The following is a 21,462-nucleotide window of genomic DNA, read 5'->3' on the forward strand; positions in this document are numbered from 1 at the left end:
TTATGCGGAACACAATGCTGTCAACCGCACACCACTAAATATATCCAGTGGTGTGTAATTAAACAAGTTGGTTTATTTTCTGAACTGACTTCGTAAAATTACATTTTTCTATATTAAGAGAACAAATATTATAAAATATATTATTAAAATTAATCTCAAACTATTTAGTCTATGAAATTCTTCAAGAACTAAGTTTGATATCAATTATAATGTAAAAAGTGAGCACTACAATTACTGCATATCACAATTGTGGTCATGAATAACTCTCATCTTATACTTGTATGTACATATTGTTTGAGTTAGATAAATGTAGAACCATTAATAACTCAAAAAATGGATTTGAAATATCAAATCATAGGAGAAAAGAGCCAGTGGGTGAATATACAAATACCTCAGTATTCAACAGACTAAAAAAACATTATGCTGAGATAAAATGAACCAGCTTTATATATTTTCATTCTAGATTGAAAAATGTGTCGGTCTTAAGCTGAATAATAAAAATACCACCAAAGAATTAACACACTTGCAATACAAAAACTCTCCACTCTCTTATTTTGTCTCAAAATAATTTTTAAAAAATCATCCAAGTCAAATATGAGCAGAATTGCTATACGTTAACAGATGCTAGAAAATGCATAGATCTATGTTGAAGATAAATATAGATCCTTTTAAGTCGTTTTTAAGATGTTGGGGACTTATCTGTGCACCTGCTAATCTGACAGCAATGCTGGACATTAACTTTTAACCTAGGCAAACAAATTGTAAAAGTATGGGTCTCCATGGGCATCTTCCTGAAGTCTTTAGCCAGTCCTCTGTATAAACTGTTTTTCAACACTTGATACGGCAGGAAAGATATTTGAACAACTGTAAGGGTTCATGTAAGCAACACAAGATCAAGTTTAAAACTCTAATTCTACTGATGATAGAAGTAAAAAATGACACATGGTATGTTAAACCACACAGCATATGACTGATGGTTGTAGTGGCTGATCAGACGGATTAACTGTGGTCAATGATCATAGATAGATAATTGCTTCAACTAATTGCACTGACCTATCTATATGAAGATTTTAAAACTGAATTCATGATTTATATGGCCTACAGAAGATATAGAAAAGAGAAGTATCAGGATTGACTGATAGGTTAATATGCTATTCCAGAAAACTCCAGTTATCTAATAAAACTTTAATTTGGGAGTCTAAGCCCTTGTTTTTGGTGATCAATGGGCCAGTAATTAGTTACATCCTTCGAGTATTATCAGGCCATTAGTTGGGTGAAAAGGGTTTTATGAATTGTCATAAAAGATTCACCTTACAAAAGCCAGAAAGCATTTTCTACGATGATCTCATTGGAGATCATATATATATATATATATATATAATTAATAAACTAAATGAGAAGGAGTAGCAACTGTACTACAAGCTCCAAAAGTGGCTGCCAAGTTAGGAACTGGCCAGATTGTATCTAGGAAATGAGGAACAATGATAACAGTGTGTATGATTATCAATGCTGTCAGAAATACACTTCCTGCAGTATCTGTACTTCCTAGGGTGAAATTCCATGATACAATGTTGTTTGGAGCACTAAATGATTGACGCTTTATTTTTACACGTTCTAGAACATATAAAAAACCATACAAGGTATTAAAAAACAAAAACAAATTTTACCGCTAATGAATAATCATGAAATTCACTGTACTCTCAATGCTCTATTGTTTGCTAGGGACAATGGTATGGTGTTGGTAACATTTCCTCCTCTTTGTATTTACCGCCTCTTGGTTGTTGGAATAATGGGACTACTTAAATCAAAATTGAAAGCATCACAAAGTGACTGGCTAGTATCAAATTTTGGAAAAACACTTACACTCACAACCTAGCTGCATTAACGAACATAACTTACATTACAATGATGTTACTGAAGCTACTGCAAGAACTAAAAAAGGAGGAAGAAGGAAAAAAGGGGAATCAAAAATTCTGACTGAAACTTTAAAAAATATTGAATTGAACATGACACCCTGAAAAGATTGGGAAAAAAGTAACATAAAATGTTTTATTTGATGAATCTTCTGGTAATGAGGGTGGTGAAAAAATACCTTTATAAGACAAATCTGAATGTGAAGATTTAGAACTTTTGATTTCTAAATCAGATTTGAAGAAAGAATGGACTTTGAAAATTATGATATTGAATACAGATACATGATTTTGTACTTGTAGAGTTTGCAGGAAAGGAGTGATGAAATTCATGAGAAGGAAGGGAGAATCTTGGAAATTTTCATTTCCTGAAAAAAAAATAAAACCAGTGTAGTAGTGTTGAAAGGAAAGACATTGAGACGTTAAATGAAACTTTCTCATTACATAAGTGGAGAAACTACTCAAACTAGTTTTTCGTTGGTATTTTCTATGAATTTTTCCTCAGTTAAAAATGAAATAATGTAAAATTTAAATAGTAATATCTTCCTACATTTTATGATTTATTGTAACGTTTACTGTAACCATGGCATTTCATTCATTTGCAATTATTTATAAATTCAATTTCATTGCATTTTCTGAAAATATGTTACATTTCAGTAAAATTTATATTCTTTGAAGTTAAATAAGTTATTATTTATTTGCTGATAGGTACCTCGTTCTCTTTTGAAAAGTGCCTCATAGTCTAGGTACAATTCAACAAATGTAGAATTCACTAGAAATTTAAAATTTCACTTTTTGGTTGTGATCAGGAACTCTGATAAAAACTCATTAGCTGCCTAAGTACCATATATGATAAATATTGAAATGAAAAATATGTACTTTATATAAAAAAAGGATTGTAGTAAGAATTATTGAAATTTACATCCCCACCCAATGCCCTATTTTGTTAGAAATATTATTTATTTACAGTCTTAAAGATTCCAAAGTTTATGGAAATTTTTATCATACATTATAAAAAAAAAGTTACATTAAACACACAATAGATTCAAAATATCTGTCACAGGTTTGAGTGTACTTAGTTTTATCCACATCTCATTTTAAATTTCAGCAAAATGGCTGAAAAAGAAATAAGTATTTTAAATAAAAAATATTAAAATTAAAGTTATGTAATATATTAAAAATTAAACAAATAATTTAAAAAATAAGATAAAACACTGTCAGGAGTTGGATTCATGTGTTAGCAATTAATAGATTAACTAAAATTAAAAAGCTAATTAAAATTACAGTAACAATAATAACATTAACCTCAATTACAACAATAATAATTACAATGACAATCTCAAAAAAAAAATAAGATAAGACGAGATAAAAACACACCATTCGAATGTGGATTTTCTACAATATCATCAACATGAAAATCCTTCTCTACGCACTTCTTCCTCGTTGCAACAATCTTCCTAATTTTATAAGCTGGTTGAGAGAAAGCATGAGGAGATGGACTACTTGATGACCCAATGTCTCACTGGCCACGGGTCATTCAATGATTACCTCTTCAGTAGAAAGGAAGAACCACAGCTGAGTGCAAATATTGCAGGGGAAATGACATGGTTAGGCACATTTTTTTGAGTGTGCAAGGTGGGAGGTAGACAGACTGGTTGGGTATATGTGTGTGAATCCAGGAGTAATAAGTATTATGTAAAAAGTGAGACTGGATGAGATCAGTGTGCAAACTGGTTGAAAAGATTAATACAAATGAAAGCACAAGAACTACATCAGAATGGATATAGCCACTCGAATAAGGGTGAGAAGGGGGACAGCTTGTGTAAAGAAATAGTTGGGGCCCCTTGGGGTCGCCACTACTGGTGAAAGGTGCAGGATTCTCTTATCCATTCTGAGAACTTTGCTGTGAGAATATGTCCTGAGTAATGCCGAAAAGGCAGGTATCGGGGCATATTGTGGTAAGGGGGAGGGGTTTAAGTGGGCTCCCTGTTGGAAACCCCACACTATCCACAGTACAGGCTGTAGTTGTCTGGTTGCAGATTTCTCTCCTCTAATAAAAAAAAAAAGATTCAGTTGGTTATAAACCAATAATACGATAGAAATGATTATGAAGCAAAACTATGCATGTCAAAGATTTGGAAAAAGTACTGACAGCTAGTACAGGTCATCTGAATTATGAATGAAGATGAACGCTAGTTAATTCATTAACAGTCTTGGTCCAGAAGAAAAAAGTTACTCTATATTTTCCAGTAGTTTAGCTGTTTCTATTACTTATAACTATAAAACTGCACTTTTACTACATTAGCACCATTATTTGAATTATCTTTCAGTTAGTATTGAGCAATCATGACTGTCAAAAACTGAAATCGTAGATCACTTAAAATTATGATGCATTTACACCTACAATTTCCTTTTCTAACTATTCAAATAACTGTCAAATAATTTTCATTATTTTTTTTTTAGCATTTGATGTGATACCATTTTATCATTACAAAATGTGTACAAATTATGCCACATATGTTTGTTTGTATTGCAGATCACATGAATGCTATTATCTTTTTTTTTTTACTTTTATTAAAACGGATGAAATGAAATGTAAGTTAAATGAAATTTAAAAAACTAAGAAAAATACAATTTTATAAAAAGTAATTTGAAAATAAAAAGCTCGTAATCTCGTAATCTGTTTAATGGAAGAAGACATGCATTCTACCTGTTAAAACTTTGCTACTAACATGTAGGGAAAAAAAGGAAAGTATAAGACATTGTAAATGTAAAAGTACATGTTTTACTTATTGCCACTGTGAAGAAAGTGGTGAAAGCAGAAACTGCTTATATATGAATACTATTCTTTATTTATTTATTTATTGCATTAAATAACTTTACTTCTTTGTAATTAACCATTTTTAATTCAACATTATATTTTTGCATGCATATAAATTTAAAAAAAATAGGTAGTGGATATAACAATAATTCTAGGTACATCTACTTTATTTTATTACTTCGTTATAGAGGTTCTTTAATGTTTGGGAAAATTTTGTATTATTATTTTATAAGTAGAGTTGATTAAAATTTATTTTGCAAGTATTGATTTATAATAAAAGCTAAAAATAAAAACGCTTTTAAAAAATGCTGTTAGCTACATACAAAATGATTTGCTTATTTATTGATGATTCAATGGAGTCAAAACAAAAATTATTTACAGGATATGCATCTAACAATAAATATAAATGTTAAAATTATTTATTTCAAACAAATGGTGAATTTAATATTTTAATTTACTGTAGCAAATAATACCCTTACAGTAAATATAACTTCTGTTGTAATGTTATCAATTACCATTCTGCCGACCTCCATGACCGAGTAATACTGTCTTGACCTTTCATCCAGAGGTAAGCCTGTACAAATAGATAATAAATTTAAATTAAGTATCTGTTTAGTTCCCAGAATTGAACTGGACGAAATATTAAGCAATTTGTTTCTAAAAACTTAATATTTGTCAATGCAAATGATAGCTGATAGCTGCAGTTTGTAGTAGTAAGTTGCACTTACTGCTGTCACAGTGCATTTGACTCACTTTTTCACATTAACAATATTATCAGAATCTAAAACCTGAATGAAAAGGAACCCTTTTCAAATTCTGGATAAATACGATTCTAGATTTTATGGACAATATTCCTGAATTTCAACTATAAAACTGTTTATTACTGTTAAAAAATGAACTGATGAGATGACTGAGGTAACATATCTACTACCACCAAAATAATTATATTATATTAATTCAGTGATTATTTTAATCAAATTTCATATAAATATTTCTTGCTCTTTAAATAATTCTTAGATTCTTCTTAATTAATTCTTAAGTATCTATGCAATCCTAGAGATGTAAATTGGATTAAAAGCTACAGAATTGACGCAAAGACATTTGAGTGTTAACTTTGTAGGAGAAATGCAGGAGGTACAACTGTTGTTATAAAGTCTAAGGCTTCTAATGCTATTCAGATTTACTTACTCCTCACAATGTCTGAAATTAAAAGTGTAAATTTAATAAACAGAATTTTCTTTTAAATTAGCTGAAATAACTGTTTTACTTTCCTGGATTATAGTTATACTGTAAGACAAAATTAATATACCTCCAACATTTACTCATCGTGCAAAATGTATTCTTCAATATAATCTTTTACATCAGTTGTAAAAAATAACTGTATGCATGAATTAACCAGTATACAGAGAAATAAATAAAAATTAATTCTGAATTACATTCTGGAATTATAACTACTACGTACAGTACACATTTATAAAATGCCTCTAAAATATTTATCATAAAACGAGTTTCAATAATAACATTTACAAATAATCACAATAATAAATTTATAAAATACTAGAAAAAAAATAATGTTTAATTATTAAACATTTAATAATTAATGAAAAAGTTATTAATAATAATAAAAACAGCTGACGCTTACCCATTATCTTTTACCACATAAATCAACTTTAGTCCATTATTTCTATTTCTTAAAAATATATTTTTCATAAGTAAAGTACTTTTTCCAAACTAAGAAACAAGTGAGTGGCTCATTTTCATAATAAAATTGCTCAGTACTAGGTTGTAGGTTTAGTTCTCATTTAAGATTACTTAGTTTTATATAATTATTTTAATGTCCCTTATATTAATTAATAAACAGTACCACTAAGTAGTGAACTCTTTTTAAAGTAATAAAAATATATCTTTGCATTACAGTAAAGCCTCTATTAGTAAATTATGAACTAAACTTTAGCCGTTATGTTCTATAATGTAAATCTCTACTAATATTCCCTATTAACTACACTCTGTCATTATATAGGACTACTTCCTGTATTTTCTCTTCTTCTAATTTTTCCCCTTTTTAAATAAAGGAGTAGTATTAAAATTATCAATTTAATAATTGGTACAACTCAATAGAAATTGAGTTAATACCGATTAACTCAATGAACTGGTAATCTGAGAAACACTATGATATGAAAAGACAATCTTTCTTTCCTTAAAACTTTTTACTCATTATCCAATGCTTGTATTCATAAAAATTTTTTACTAATTTTCAGGTCTTTGTAGGATGGTAAACACTCAGATATCTTGCCGATAGATATTTTAAGTAAAATGTCGACCTACAAGTTTTAAATTGGCAATTACCTGCAAAAAAACATATAACTACAAAGAAGTATGGAACAAAAATTAAGAAATTCAAATATCTTTATACTCTTCCAATAAAAATAACATAGCAATATAAAATGTCATACATATGTATATACATATGAAAATGTCTAAATTTTGTCTTTTTACCCCATTTTCAGGCATAAAGTAGATGGGATTTCATACAAGAGAATGATCTTTCTGATACCAATTTACTTGGTATGAAAATATTTAATATCTGAAAAAAGCCAGCCCCACTGAAATTTGAACCTCTCATTTCTGAATGAATATGAGAATGCTTTCACTCTACCCAAAAGTTGACATCTGTTCATGTATGTAAAGTTTTTTTTAAAAAAATTATTATTTCAGTTAATTGAAAATACTTCAAATGCTAAAAAAATGCCAAGAAACTTACATCTCTCCTCCAGTGACAAGTCATTGCTCTGGATTTTTTTTGGGGAATTGTGCATAATGATTTTTAACTAGTCAGACTATCAGACAAAAGTTTGAGATCAGTATCATGAGATATTAAATGTTTTCATTAAATAATTATTGCATATGTTGAACCAAAATTTTTAGAAGCAAATGACCACAAACAAAGAATAAGAGGATTGTCCATGAGAATGTGCTTTCATGTAACTTATAATACACTGTAGTTCCTAGCATCAAATAATAAACTCTTAATCTCTGGATTTCTCCACTAGCAACTAATACTGCTTCCCTAAAATGAAACTGGGATTTTGACTTCATTGAAGAGTTTCAAATGGAATTGCAACAGATACTGAACATACTAATGCCAATTAATTTAAACAATGCATTATGCAAACTCAGGAGGAATCTTTTGTTAGAATCATACTAAGTAGGAAAGAAATTTAATTCAGTAAAAGTCAGGGCTTTGGGTAAGTAATTAATTGTGAGCTAATTCTCACAGTTATAAATAATATCTGCTAATTTTAATATCAACAGTTCTAAGAATCTTCTCCTTTTTCTGTTTAGCCTCTGGAACTACCATAAGATACTACTTCAGAGGATGAATGAGGATATGTATGAATGTAAATGAAATGTAGTCTTGTACATTCTGAGGTCGACCATTCCTGAGATGTCTGGTTAATTATAAAATCCTTAAACTCTAAGAATCTATAAAGATTAATAGGCATTTCTAATCAGAAAAGATAAATCATACAAAATTTGAGTTGATACATTTTTAGATTTTTGACTTGAATACTTTTAAGCACCAATTCATTGCACTTACACTTCCATAAATATTTTTTAAACAGAAAATTATTTCATCAAAAGTGTTACAAATGATACAGTGTGTGGTTGATTTTATAAACTTTTATGTTTTCACTGAATCAATGATCTTAATAATGTATACTCTATATTATGATGATTTGATGTAAAAAGACGATTTCCTGGTAAATAATAGACATGCTGTATTTCTTTTATGAATTTTTTTGACTGTGGTTCATTTCAATTAACATCATTATTCTCAAAGTAGAAATAACTTGTACTGTCATTTGTTTAATAGCATATGTTCATTTAGTATCAGTCTTTTTTGGTGTTTTATTGTTCTTTATTTGTGCGTTTGTATAACTGTATACTTTACCAATTTTTTTCATGTATTTGTTGTGAATAAATCATATATTGCACTTATGAGTAAGAAATGTAACTATGTTTTTGATTTTGTTAGGAAGAAATTTGAGGACAGTAAAAATGGATAAGGCAAGTCAGTGAAGATCATTTTGATAAATTGTGGAGGTGTTAAAGCAACAGTTAAAGGCCTGGGGAAAACTAGACAAAGTCTACTACTTAGATTATACTATTTAAGAACCTCTTTTTTAATCTGCATTATATATTGAAGAAACCTAATTTGGATATTTATGCATCTTGACTTTGATTTACTCAACAGAGACATTTTTACAAGCTCTTATAATGCTCCGATAATGAAAGAGAAAACATTACTTCTAAACTGGCATTTAATGAGTAACAGTATTTTAAAGAGATAAAAAAATATCATACTTCCTCAGACCCAGCAGCAAAGTCAGAAAAAATTAGTACTATGTCCCAATGTAACAAACTGGTTACATCTTTTTGACAACTAAACCCTAGTTTTATTAGTATTAACATATCAAGCACTTATAAAAATTGCCATATGATTGCAGCATTATGATCTACTCTTTTTAACAACTTAAAAAGACACCCCAGCATCACACAGACAAAAAAAAAATGGCTTTCTCCAGCAACTGTAAAGTGAGCTTCTATCATCAAAGTAAGTATACAAATATATTTTATTTTATTGCAATATCTTTCTGAAAAAAATTATTTATAAAAAAAGGGTGTAGTTTTTGAATTATGTCATAAAAATGAAAATTTTTGTTATTTTTACAAATTTTTAAAGCTTCTAAAATGTGTTGTAGTAACTTATAAGTTACACTGGTTTTTCTTTTATTGCTGAATAAGTAGCCTAATTTACATACAAAATGATTACAAATGAAATACAAATAAATGATTTAAACCTAAAACTGAATAAAAAAATCTGATATTAAAAATTATTTTAATTTTGATATTCATTTTTATTAGTTTGAACTAACAATTTTCTGTTTTTTTCAGAGACAATGATCTGGACCGTACATTTCAGTTGCCTGAAGATGACTTTTCTTCTGAAGGGAATGACTTAGATTGCAGCGAACAGCCCTGATAAAAGATAATTTAAATACCTTTTAAAAATAGAAGAGAAATAAAGGAATGATAAAAATAATATGAAGCAACACTGATTTATTATTGAAAAATGAATTTCTCAACATTTGTCCTCATATACTGAAACTCATTTTTATGATAAATAGAATTAAATGGTGATGATATAATAAAAAGCTATACAATAATTATTAGAGAATGTAACACACACATAATCAGACAGTATTTACCACACAGAATTCACAAACATTTTAATTCACAAACTTTCAATTCATAATGAATAGAAAATAGATTTAATTGAAACAATAGTCAAATAAAGGAAGGTCAACCAAATTATAAACATAATATATATATAGTGACCTATAATAATTAGTAATGCATAAAAGTCTTAAAAATTAAAGATAATGAAGAAGAATATTTAGAACAGTTTTAATTTAAATACTAGGTAGGATTAACTAATTCTAAATGAGTTTTAGTCCTACGATTAATTTAATTATAGAAATTAATAAATTATTATACTTTTAAAATAGTTAAATATTTCTTTTATATCACCACTAATAATAATAAAAATTTAGACATACAATAATAAATGAACACAAATTTATTATATAACATATACATTAAAATTAATTCATTTTTGATTAAGTTTGTTGGTAATTTTTTATTACTAATTAAAATTGTTATTTATATTGTTTAACTTAAAAAAGATAAAAAAAACTGTTTGATTTCAATATGAGATAAACCATCATTTCAAAATTTTATATTCTGCTTAAAATGTAAAAATACAAAAATATTTGCGTTTTGCAATAATATCATTATTATTGTGATATGTCGATTAAATATGGACATAATACTGATATTAAATGGACTTATATAATTTACTGAATAATAATAAATATTATAATTCATTTGATGAGCTATATTGTTATAAATTTAATTTATAAAAACTGAACCACGTAATAAAAATTATATCTTATATCTAATTAAAAATTAAAAAATTATTGTTAAAAACATACAACCTTTACTGCACTTAAGTAGAAATTAATTTAATATTTTAAATTTATAAATGATATTAAAATCGTACAAGTACATTTCACATCAATAATGTAAAAAGATATAAATTATTTTAATTTAAACTGATTACTTAATGATACTTGCTTGACATCAAAATTTACTGAAAACTTAAAATAGGTTTTAAAATCCACTATAAAGTTAATTATAATATTACCACGAATAACTTTATTAATACGAATTCAACATATTTATGAGATTTAAAAATTCACTTTTTTAATGCAACACAGGATGGATATTACTGACAAAATAACAAGAGAGAATATAAAATTTAAATAATAGCAAAAATCAGTAACAAGATTTCTAAAGTTTAGGTGAAGCATAAACTTCACTAACTTTTCCATTAAGTAGTATTTTAAATAGTCGTTCAAAAATTTCTAGTGTAGCCATTATAATGACGCACGCAAATTTTTAAGCAATATCATTTATAGTTTGTTAGTCATAAATTAAATAAATATTTGGGAATAATATGGGAAAACTAGGTGAAACCATTTAAAATTTGCCGTAATTGTGATCTACTTGTTTAAACAAGACCTTAATTGTATTTTACAAAGTAAATTAAATCATCTTATTAAAAAATGTTAATAAAACTGGTATACTGAACTGGACATTTTTTTGGGGAGGAAAATTATCTTGAGCGATAATATGAATTTATTTATTAGAAATAGTTTGTGTGAGCATGAGGAGTATATTGTTTGACAGTAAAAATAAATTAATAGAATTTTTATAAACATAAATGGTGACAATTTATTGTCTATAAATAAAATATGAAAATTACGACTTAAATTTAAATCTTATTTAATCAAAAAATTTATTTCTTATTTGAAAGACATTAACTCTATTACATACATAAACAGCTTTGTAACCATCATTAAAAATGAAACTATAGTTTTTCTTAATAACGACCTTATCTAATGTACCTTACATTAAAATGCTTATGATAATTTATTTAACAGAGATACACAACAAAATAAATCAAACGTAACATTTATTGTTCCAGCAATGTATAAAAAAAAATGTATATATTCATTATTCATGAGAATGGAAATAAATGCATATTTTATATATATATATATATATATAAATTTGTGGCAAATCTATTGAGACACATAAAACTGGGTTTAAGTAAAAAAGATGGTCAAAGTTACGTCTGCTTAAAAAACTTCACTCAAAGAGGTTCCAGAAAAAAAAACGCGTTAAGAATTCCCAACCATTTAGTAACGGTATTAATAAAAAGTACTGAACTCTTAAATATATTTTTTAAATTTGCAACATGGAAAAGTGAGTAGTAAAACTGAGTTAACTCACATTTCCATTTTGTGAAGACAAAAAAATGAGTTAAACTGACTTTTCTATATTAAGATTGGTCAACTGTTCTGTAATCACATAGCAGCTGAATACTAACACAAAATGGAAATCTTTAGCTTATAAGAAATGCCATGCCTGACTGGGATTTAAAAAACATATTAGTTTCCTGTAGAAACTGATAAGATTAAAGTCTTCTGTTTGTTAAGTACAGCTTGTTTAACTTTAAGTCTAATACAGTGTCAAGAAAGTAATATAATTAAGTTGTTATTTGTTTCTGCATTAAAAAGGGACAAACTAAGAAATAAAAATCAATATGTATCTTCAAAACAAAATTCTTAACCCGGGATAGGTTGCTCTGTGGGGAAAGGACGATATGTAATGTACACTGTTAACAATTATCATAGTCACGTCTCATGGTAATGTCACTCTGTGTTATCGTTTGAAATGTTGATGGGGGATTGCAAATACATTCGCTGCTCATTTTGCCGTCAGTCTCTAACAGACCTGTGTTTAGTTTTATTGGTGTTCAACTTTGGTCTTATACACCATGTTAGACTTGTCACGTTATATATTTTGTCCAGCATACTCAACTTGTATTCATCATCTCTGACTTATTCTTAGGCTAGTAACAATATATATTATTATACTATTATATGTTCTCCAATATTTGAATTGAAAATGCATGAAAAAATTAATTTAGGGTCAGAGATGCACTTACCACGAATTGGGCTGAAATTAAAACTGTAATTGATCTTATTTACCTGGCTAGAGCCTTGAAAATGTTACATACCAATTGAGAAGACTTATGGGCTACTGATGGGCCCCAAATAGAAGCTTTCAGGACGACTATGAATCTATGGAGATTCAAGTTCCTGCTGTGAGATCTTCATTTCGACTATATAAAAAACAGGGAAGAAATAAAGGCGATGGATAAACTGGCACTGATTCGGCAACTGTTTGAAGACTGTTCATTAAAATTTTCACCTAGTGAATATTTGGCAATCGATGAAAGTCCTGAATCTTTCTGTGGAAGGTATCAATTCCGCCAGTACGTAGCAAAGAAGCCAGTAAAGTAAGGTATAAAGATCTTCGCGCTGACCAACGCCAGAACGTTTTATACCTATAATATGGAGGTATACGCCGGACAACAACCAACCTGAAGGGCCATTTTGTAAGGATAACAGCTCACATGATTAAGCAGTTTAAATAACTGAATATTTTTAATACAATATATATATATATCGCTGCAATATTTATGTCTGTCTTTCCCCCAGAAAATTTATTAAAAAAAAGGATCACAAATTCCCAAATTCCTTGTGCCTGGTCACAGCAGTGTGAAATGTGATGTTATATTTGTATTGATAAAAAACAAAAAAATGAAATGCAGGTAAGTTGTAGATATATCTTCTCTGAAACTAGTTCACATTTGTTTGGACAGCTGGGAAGAATACTCTAACAAATGTCAGATTGCTGACTTGATGCAATAATAATTATATATTACAAAACATTATTACATGCCGGTGAAGAGTTTGTCTTTCATAAAGCAATGTGGCCATCCTAACCGAATTATTATATTCTAAATAAAATGTACAGTAAACAACACAAATAAAGAAAGACATGTAAGATTTATTAAGTACAATTAAAATAATTGAGCCTGATACTGAAAATGTTATTATCCATTAAAAGATGATATAACAATTCAAGGTTAGGTTTCTGGTTCATAGATAAACCAGAAATTGTTGACAATGATCATCAGAGGATTAATACACTTTTTTTATGAGACATAATAATTTGAATCGCTCAAAACTGGGATTAACAATTAATTTTTATTTTTATAAAATGATTTGCATTTGGCTGCCATTACAATACATGTAACAAATTTTCACACTCTGATATCACTTTTTTCTTAATTAATTAAAAGATCTACTTAAAAACTGTTATTCAGAACTTCATACTAATCAATAAAATTATCTTTATACAATAGGCTTATTGTAAAAGTGAAGAGTAATATTGACTCTAGCTTTGTTAATCGCCCTCAAAAAAAGAAATGCTTTCAATAGTTTCAAAACAATGAAATTACATTAGGTAAAATTATCTGTAGCTAAAACAATCTGGGAAAGCAGGGAAGTTATTTAAAAAGGTTTAAAAAATGTTAGGCAAGCTAATTAAATTGGGGAAATAAATGCTCTTTTTATGCATTAAAAAACGTAGGAAAAATTATATTTAAAAAAATATAATGATCTTACATAATGTAAAATGTTTTTTATCATTTCTGAAAAGTAGACTTTTTGACTTAACCTACTTTTCATGTTGACACAGAAATATGCTTTTATTGTACAAAACATTTTTTTTGTACAGTATAAGTTGCAATGCTGTTCAGAATAAACATTTGCTTGTCATATAGGGGTTAAATTACAAATTTAAAAAAAAAAAATATTTTTAAATAAAAATATAATTCAATCCCAATCACTGGAGCAAAATAAAAAAAAAGGCTGATGTTTGGATAACCAAAAATGTCAAATGTTAAGAAAGAGAAAAAATATAAAAATATCTTTATATAAAATTCGATAAGGAGTTTAAGACTGAAATTAAAAATTGCAAAACTTAGGCATTTAGGGTTACAGAAATGGCTTTATTTTAAAAATATCAGGCTCATGGATCAGAGAAAAACAGATAGAAGATGTCGCCCAGATTGCATATATGGATATTTGAAAAAAGAGAAGCTTCCCTCTTCCCATTGATATCGATTACAAATTCCTGGAGTTCGATTTCATTGGTAACATAATTCCTATTTTTTTTTTTAACATTTATTTTTTTCATTCAATATCAACATGCAAGATGTCAGAATTTGTTTTTTTCAATAACTCAGTTACCTGCTCCACTTTCTAGGAAAAAAATAAGTAGAAATTAAAGACAATGAACTACTTTAAAATACACGAATATAGGCTTAAAAAGAATATAGAAAGAATTTAAAACCGTACGAAAACTGGCACTTCTTTTTACAAATAGCTCTATACAAAATCATTCCAAAAGAAGAGAGAATCTCTAATAGAGATTCTTTAAGTTCTCTTAATAGAGATTAAGTTCTCTAATAGAGATCTGCTTAAGTTCTCTAATAGAGATTAGAACTTGTTTAAGAACAAGTTGATGGGCATGAACGTAAGCAGCGGATCGAAGAAGTTGGCACATTTGCATATTACAGACATTGAACAAGATGAACAGACGCAATTTTATTGGCAGCTACTGGTGAGGCCATTGAGGAGAAAGAATTTGAGATGAAAGCCACTTCATTGAGATCGGCATATGGAAATACCAAGAATGCAATGGTCGTGTGTGCAGCGGTGGTTGCTTGCTCAGTGAACAAAGGAAGAATTAAGGTCGGCTGGGTATTGTGTAGGGTGGTCATGACGAAGGAGGAAAATAGATGTTTCAAATGCCAATTACTTGGGCATGTTGTGTCTAAATGCAGAGAGCCGGATCGTTTGGCAAAACACTTTAATTGCAAAGTGGCTGGACACAGAACGAGTAGTGATAAGTGTGTGCTACAAAATGGTTAAGTATTTCCAAATTAGTGTAAATAGGAGTAATGTGTCGCATGATTCGGTTATGAAGATTACAAAACAGAAGGGGGTGGAAATTATTTTAGTGTCTGAACCTAATTTAAGGAAAGTCGAGGGAAATAGCCGGCTGAAAGACGAGACAAAAGATGCTGTAATATTTAGATTAAAGCGAACTGTTGTATCCCAATGTTCAAGATAACGATCAAAACAGACTATTGAATCAAGGATTGGAGTGATAATGTGACAATATTATTATTATCTTCAATTAATTCATTATGTTCTCATTAATAGATATTGTTTTATAATTTGAAAACATGTGTGCTTATAATTAGAGACATAACCAGTGGCAACAAGGAGAAAAAGAAAAACTTTTGTGTACATAGCAATTAAATTTAATTCATAACATTCATTCATAATTGTAGGGCTGTTTTAAGTCTTTAAAGTGTATAAAAATATAACTGTATCAATATCAATGAACCTTCATAACCTCAAAATGAATGCCAAACAATTTAACCAGTTTTTGCAAATGCAACAACAATTTCAAATGATGTTACAACAATTCAAAACTAATCAAAATCCTCAACCAACTATTCAACATAATGTAAGTAATTTCGAACAATTTGACAAAGTTAAAGAAAATTTTCAACCCTACAAAGAAAGATTCGATAACTTTCATCTTATGAAAGGATTAACAGCAGATAAGGACATATCAAAAACAGTCCTTTTAAACAGGATAGGCCCTGAATACTTTTAACTACTAAAGTTATCAGTGGCACCTAAAGAGACATAAATTCCTCTTACAAAAAACAAGGGTCTAATCAACCAATTCAAGATTCTGTAACACAATTATGTACATTTATTTCAACTTGTGAATTCCAATGTGATATAAAAAGTCTGTAGCAAATCTTTTTCTGCATTCACAGTTTATCAGAGGGCTTTCCAACCAAAACATACATCATCAATTGTTGCTAGATAACTCAAAAACTTTTCAAGATGCAGTTTCAAAAGCTCAAACCTTAGAAGCATCGTAGCTGGGTAATCAACAATTTGATATCCCAGTAGAAAATTCCTCAACTGATGTATACAGAGTTTCTTGACCACGAAGTAGGAGTACAAGCAATTTTACCTCAAAACTTAGACATGACGAATTCAAGATATTATTATAAGGAACACCGAAGTCCTTCACTAAGATCTCAACTTAATTTAAAATATTTAGGAATTGAAGAACTCTGCTTCAGATGTACCAGGAATAATCAAACTTTGTCCCAATGTAGGGTTGACCCATCTGGATTAAAATGTGGGTACTGTAAACTGCAAGGCAGTCATGTTAATAAAGTATGCCTAAAAAGACTGATGTCTGAAAAGGAAAGTGTAAAGGCAGTAGATGCAAAAGATTCCTTCCTCCAAGATCAATTCACAACAAATGAAATTAACAGACCAGATCAAGACACAGAAAAATACTTCATTCAAGTAAAGTAAACAACAAAATCCAGCAGTTAGAAGCGGATTCTTGAGCTGGACAAACACTGTTAAACAAATCAAATTTTCACAAACTAAACCTGAATACTGAACTTCAGAATACCAACATATGATTTTGCTTGTACACTGCTGGCATAACTGCACCACTGGGAGTAGCCGAGGTAGAAGTTCAATATAAGGATAGAAAATCAACTGAAGACTTTACGTGGTTCCAGACAATTTTTCTCCATTTTTGGGTCGTGTTCCTGGGCATTCACCTTCAAGACATCAACACCAAGAAGGATAATACAAATTCAATGTATCTTCAACAAATACACCAATCTGTTTGAAAAACGAGTTGGCAGATGAAAAAAACATTACAATTTCTCTCAACCTAATGAAAAACACAAAACCCGTACATAGTTTTTAAAGCTACGGAAGATCCTCATGCTCTCAAAATAAAGGTAGAACAAGAACTTGAAAGCCAAGGCATTATCTCAAAAGTCCAAGAAAGTGACTGGGCATCTCCATTAGTCATAATCCTCAAGCATGATGATACATCTGTGTGTTGATTACAAAGTAAGGGTGAATCCCCAACTACAAGAAGCATACTATCAAAAATTGACGACCTTCTTACAGCACTCACTGATTCTTTATATTATTGCTCCCTAGATCTAGTTAAAGCATATCATCACATACTAGTTGATGAGGAGAGTGCAAAGATTCAAATGATTATTACTCGTAAAGGAAGTATGCCTTCAATTGCCTCTCATTTGGAATCAAAACTGCACCAAATGACTTTCATCTTGTCATGGACAGTCTTGAGAGGACTCAAGAGGGGTTACAGCATACTTTGACAACATAATAATTCATGCAAAAACATGAGAAGAATGCTACAAAAACCTGAAGGCTTGCCTCAATAGCTTACAAGAGTTCAATTAAAACCTCAATATAGAAAAGTGTGAATTTTTCCAAACTAAAGTCCAATACCTAGGCTATGTAATTGAACAAGGAAAAATGTTTAAAGACCCAATTATGATCACAGACATTATAAACACACCTAGACCAGCAAGTCAAGAAGATGCCAAGAGATTCTTAGGAATGGTTACCTATTATGAAAATTTTATACCTTGACACTTTCATTGAGATTACTTCTTCAGAAAAATCCTAAATTGCACTCATCCTTAAAATGTGAAGCGGCATTTATACAACTGAAAAATCAAATCGCAAGTGATCGTGTACTAACCCCATTCAATCCAGATCTTCTACTGACAGTGAACTGCGCTTCTCTAACAGTGTTATTGGGAATACTTTCAAATACAATAAATGGAGTGAAAGGCTTATTGCTTTCACTTCTCGTCAAAACAGAGATGAATTAGAGCCAGCTTGACAGGGAGGCACTAGCAATTGTGTTGGCCCTAAAAAAAAATCATATATATATATAATGGCAAAAAGTTAATATTGTATACCAGTAACCATCCACCAACTCGCATTCTATATGAAAATTCAAAACTTCCAGCTATGACATCGGCAAAACTTCTACGCTGTGCAACTTGGCTCACAAACTTTGACTAACAAACCCAACACAAACAGGCCGAAGAAAATGTCCATGCTGATTTTCTGTCCCGATCTCCTATTCAAGAAATATTTCTCAAATTGAACAGTATATAGAAGAAGTACCTCTAATCTCTACTGAAGTAATCTACACTTTTCAATGTATTTCAACATTCCCAATGAAACATTAAATTACAAAACTCTCCCTGAAGGAACTTCACATGACGAACACTTATCAAAATTTAAATTAGACCTTTTGAATGGCGAAAATTGTGGTTCTGAGTATTACCTTCAAAATGGGATAATCTTTAAATGACAACTAGCAGTTGTACCAACTTCAATGCATCAGTTAGTTCTCACAGAACTCCCATCACACTCACATGGGAATTGTAAAGATTGGCCGGCCAATATGTTTACTGGCAAGTCTAGATGAAGACATAGAAAATCTTGTTAGAACTTGTCAAGATTGTGGATGAACAATGAAAAACCCTTCAAAAGCACCTATCCATCGCTGTGATGAACCCTCAGAAAATTTTGAATGGGTTCGCATGGATTACACTGGACCGTTTCAAGATCATCACTTCTTTATCTTTGTTGATACAAAGTCCTGATGGTTGAAGTCTGTTCCTCCAAGAATGCACCAACAACTGATTCAACCATTCAATCAATACCCTCAAGATATATTGTTAACTCACTGCCAAGAATACTGGTCTCTAACAATGCAATGATCATCAAAAGTGAAACCTTTACAAAATTCTGTTCTGACCACGGCATACACAAAATTTATAGCATCAGATCATCCCGCTACTAACAGGCTCGCTGAACATAACATACAGACTTTCAAGCAAAAGTGTCCCCAATGACATTATCTAAACTACCCATTTAAAGAAAAATTCAAGAAATCTTAATGTGTTACAGATCTACACCTCTCTCATCTAGTAAATCTCCATCAGAATTACACCTAAAATGAAGATTACATATTAAATTAGACCTTCTGAAACTACCACTACCACGTACACAATCTCCTTCCAACATCACTACCAGAGCATGCCAACTAAGCTTTGGAGATCGAGTACAAGCAATGTGGTACCCCTCAACTGGTAAACCAATGTGGAGACTCGCAACTGTAGTCCAGAAGTTTGGAAAACTTCACTATTCTGGCGGTAGTGTTGTAGGATGTCAGAAATGCATTCAACACGCTGCCATTTTGATGTGTCATTGAAGAGCTAATAAGAAGGGAAATTAGCCCGTACCTAGTTAGTATTGTTCAAGATTATTTCCTGAATATGGTTATTGTTGGCATGCTGAAGGAAAGGAATTAGAGGTAAGCATGGAGTGCAATGTTCCACACGGTGTTGGTGCTCGGTCTGATCCTGTGGAATCTTGCATACGATGACATCCTGAGGATAGAGTATCCTGAGACTGTATATGTAACAGGTTTCACAGACAATTATCTCTTGTGGTAGTAGGAAAAACAGCTGCAGTTATGCATGCGGAAAGGTATTGAAGTAATCAAGTTGTTTGATAACTGGTTGACCTGCAGCAATTTGAGTTTAGCAGCAGAAAAGACCAAATTAGTTGTTATGGTGGGCAGGAGGAAGCTAGCCCCTATTAATTAATTGGTTAAATGTGCTGCAATTGAACCAGTGAGTAAAGCCAAATACTTTGGAGTGTAGCTGGATAACAGATGAATATTCTAGCCACGTGTGATGGAGACAGTTGATAAGGCTTGTAAAACCTTTCAGCTGTCTCCAGGCTGATGTGTAGAGTTAGTGGGCTGAGGTCATCTAAGAGAACAATGTTGGTGGTGGTAGTGAGGTTCGTCATGCTTTATGCGATGCTGGTATGGAGGAGGGAGTTACAAAAGAAAGGTGCAGTGCAGAAGTCAAATGTGCTACCAAGATCGACTATTGGTGTTGCATCTGCCTATAGGACTGTGTCAATGGAAGCCATATTAGTAATAGCTTGTTTACTACCGTTGAAGCTGTTGGCAGAAGAAAGGGATGAAAGAGCCAAAGGGAGGACAAAATGTGAAGTGAGAAATGAATTGATGGAGAAGTGGCAATTGAGATGGTCCAGGGCCGAGGTAGGTCAGTGGATCAGAAGATTCATACTCGATGTTAGGTCTAGGATAAAACACGGAGAGTTGTCCTTTGAGTTGATATAATTCCTATCTGGACATGGCAGTTTTAATGACTTTCTGTTTAAAAGGGAAAAGGAGGTGAGCTGACATGTTTATATTGCACAGCCATTGACACAGCTGAGCATATAATTTAAGTTTCCAACGTGGGATGAATTTAGAGAAGAGGTCTTTGTTTGAATTGGTGCAGTCACACCAGAAAATATTATAGGAGCCATGTTACATGGTGAGAGAAATTGCTGTCATCAAGAAAATGATCGAGAAGATATAAAGATGAAGACAACAGAGGAGGTAGAAGATGAATGACTGAGGAGAGGAGTACATGTAGTATAAGTGTAAGGTTATGATAGAACTATGCACCACTGGAGCTGATTAATACAGAAAGGTGGTCCAACTCCAGTGATATGACAAAAAAAGAGAGAAGTTGAACATTTTATAACAGACATATATCAAGGATCACTAAATCTGAGGTGAGTTCAAGGTACTTGAACTAATAAGTTACAAACTTATTTCTAAATTTGTTGATTTACCGAGATCTATTCTACTGTTCTGTGAATTTTAGGAAAAAGAATACTTCATGAAAAAAAAAACTAACTTTAA

General features: G+C 30.4%; 1 protein-coding gene across 1 annotated transcript in view; it reads right to left on the reverse strand.

The window, feature by feature from the left end:
- Positions 1 to 5,098: 5,098 nt before the first annotated feature.
- Positions 5,099 to 21,462, reverse strand: part of Tusp (WD40 superfamily protein Tusp) — a 97,376-nt gene continuing 81,012 nt past the window's right edge. Inside the window, exon 15 of the mRNA XM_075361322.1 lies at positions 5,099 to 5,305. The gene's annotated coding sequence lies outside the window, so the exon portion shown is untranslated. The remainder of the gene's footprint in view (positions 5,306 to 21,462) is intronic.

This window comes from Lycorma delicatula, chromosome 3 (assembly GCF_047948215.1).
Source record: "Lycorma delicatula isolate Av1 chromosome 3, ASM4794821v1, whole genome shotgun sequence".
NCBI classification, from domain to species: Eukaryota; Metazoa; Arthropoda; class Insecta; order Hemiptera; family Fulgoridae; genus Lycorma; species Lycorma delicatula.